The sequence below is a fragment of the Rhinoraja longicauda genome, chromosome 41 (assembly GCF_053455715.1).
Source record: "Rhinoraja longicauda isolate Sanriku21f chromosome 41, sRhiLon1.1, whole genome shotgun sequence".
NCBI classification, from domain to species: domain Eukaryota; kingdom Metazoa; phylum Chordata; class Chondrichthyes; order Rajiformes; family Arhynchobatidae; genus Rhinoraja; species Rhinoraja longicauda.
Window position 1 is genome coordinate 8,685,442 of NC_135993.1, and position 2,500 is coordinate 8,687,941.

Here is a 2,500-nt window from a genome sequence, read left to right on the forward strand (position 1 = left end):
CACCCCTCCCTCCCCCTCCCCCTCCCCACACCCCCTGCCCCTCCCCCTCACCCCCACCCTCACCCCTCACCCCTCCCCCTCACCCCTCCCCCTCACCCCTCCCCCACACCCTCACCCCTCCCCCTCACCCACACCCCCCCCTCACCCCTCCCCCTCACCCCTCCTCCTCACCCCTTCCCACACCCCCTGCCCCTCCCCCTCACCCCCACCCTCACCCCTCCCTCCCCCTCACCCCCTGCCCCTCCCTCTCCCCCTCAACCCCTCCCTCCCCCTCAACCCCTCCCTCCCCCTCAACCCCTCACCCCCTCCCCCTCTCCCCCATCCCCTCCCCCCTCACCACCACCCCTCCCCACCCGTAATAACAACGTCCCCCACCCCCCTCTCTCCCCCCCAGGCTTCATCCTGAGCGCGGCGCTGCACCGGAGGCTGTGGCAGAGACACCGAACCCTCACGGGCACCCTCACCTTCTCCCACCTCACCAGCATCGCTGCCAAGCTACACACACTCTTCCGTGAGTACCCCTCCCCTCTCTCCCCCCTCCCTCTCTCCCTCTCCCCTCCCCTCTCTCCCTCTCCCCTCCCCTCTGTCTCCCCAACCCCCTCTCCCCCCCCTCTCCCCTCCCCCTCTCCCCACCCCCTCCCCTCTCTCCCCCCTCCCTCTCTCCCCACCCCCCTCTGTCTCCCCAACCCCATCTCCCCCCCCTCTCCCCTCCCCCTCTCCCCCCCCACCCACCCTCTCTCCCCACCCCCCCCCTCTCACTCCCCCACCCCCTCTCTCCCCACCCCCCTCTGTCTCCCCCAACCCCCTCTGTCTCCCCCACCCACCCTCTCTCCCCACCCCACCCTCTCACTCCCCCACCCCCTCTCTCCCCTCTCTCTCCCCTCTCTCTCCCCTCTCTCTCCCCCCTCCTCTACCCTCCACTCCTGCCCCTCTCCTCCTCCCCTCCCCTCCTCTATCTTCCACTTGTCCGTTCCTACCCCCTCCCCTCCTCTCCCCCTCCCCTCTCCCCACCCCCCTCTCTCACCCACCCCCCTCTCTATCCCCCACCGGCCCTCTCTCCCCACTCTCTCCCCATCGCCCCTCTCCCCCTCCCCTCTCCCCACCCTTTTCTCTCTCCCTCCCTCTCCCCCCTCTCTCCCCCCTCTCTCCCCCTCCCCTCTCCCCCCTCCCCTCCCCTCCTCTACCCTCCCCTCTCCTCCTCCCCCTCCCCCCTCCTCCCCCTCCCCCCTCTCTCCCCCACCCCCCTCTCTCTCCTCCCCCTCTCTCTCCTCCCCCTCTCTCTCCTCCCCCTCTCTCTCCTCCCCCCTCTCTCTCCTCCCCCTCTCTCTCCTCCCCCTCTCTCTCCTCCCCCCTCTCTCTCCTCCCCTCTCTCTCCTCCCCCTCTCTCTCCCCCCTCTCTCTCCTCCCCCTCTCTCCTCCCCCTCTCTCTCCTCCCCCTCTCTCTCCTCCCCCCTCTCTCTCCTCCCCTCTCTCTCCTCCCCCTCTCTCTCCTCCCCCTCTCTCTCCTCCCCCTCTCTCTCCTCCCCCCTCTCTCTCCTCCCCCTCTCTCTCCCCCCTCTCCCCCCTCTCTCTCCTCCCCCTCTCTCTCCTCCCCCTCTCTCCTCTCCCTCTCTCTCCTCCCCCCTCTCTCCTCCCCCTCTCTCTCCTCCCCCTTTCTCTCCTCCCCCTCTCTCTCCCCCCTCTCTCTCCCCCCACTCTCCCCCCTCTCTCTCCTCCCCCTTTCTCTCCTCCCCCCTCTCTCTCCTCCCCCTCTCTCTCCTCCCCCCTCTCTCCCCTCTCTCTCTCCCCCCTCTCTCTCCTCCCCCTTTCTCTCCTCCCCCCTCTCTCTCCTCCCCCTTTCTCTCCTCCCCCCTCTCTCTCCTCCCCCTCTCTCTCCCCCCACTCTCCCCCCTCTCTCTCCTCCCCCTCTCTCTCTCCCCCCGCTCTCCCCTCTCTCTCCCCCGCTCTCCCCTCCCCCACCCTGCCCCACATTGACGCCAGTTCTGTCCTTCATTTCAGAGACCTACGAGACGATGCAGAGGGAGGGCGGAGAGAGCAGGGGCCGTGGATGAGGTGGGTGCTAGTGCAATGCGGTCGGTTCCCAGCGGGACAGGGGCTGTCGAGTGGGGTCTCTATGTGTGGGTGCCTCTGGGCCAGGGGTCCACTGCTGGCAGTCACTGGAATTTAGATGGGAGGGGATCTTTTAAAAACACATAGAATTCCTCAGGGATTGGACAGGCTAGATGCAGGAAACATGTTCCCAATGGAAGCAGTCTCATGACATCCTGAGGGACCCATTGACTGGAGCGACTAGGCTTGTATACACTGGAATTTAGAAGGATGAGAGGGGATCTTATCGAAACGTATAAGATTATTAAGGGGTTGGACACGTTAGAGGCAGGAAACATGTTCCCAATGTTGGGGGAGTCCAGAACAAGGGGCCACAGTTTAAGAATAAGGGGTAGGCCATTTAGAACGGAGACGAGGAAAAACTTTTTCAGTCAGAGAGTTGTGAATCTGT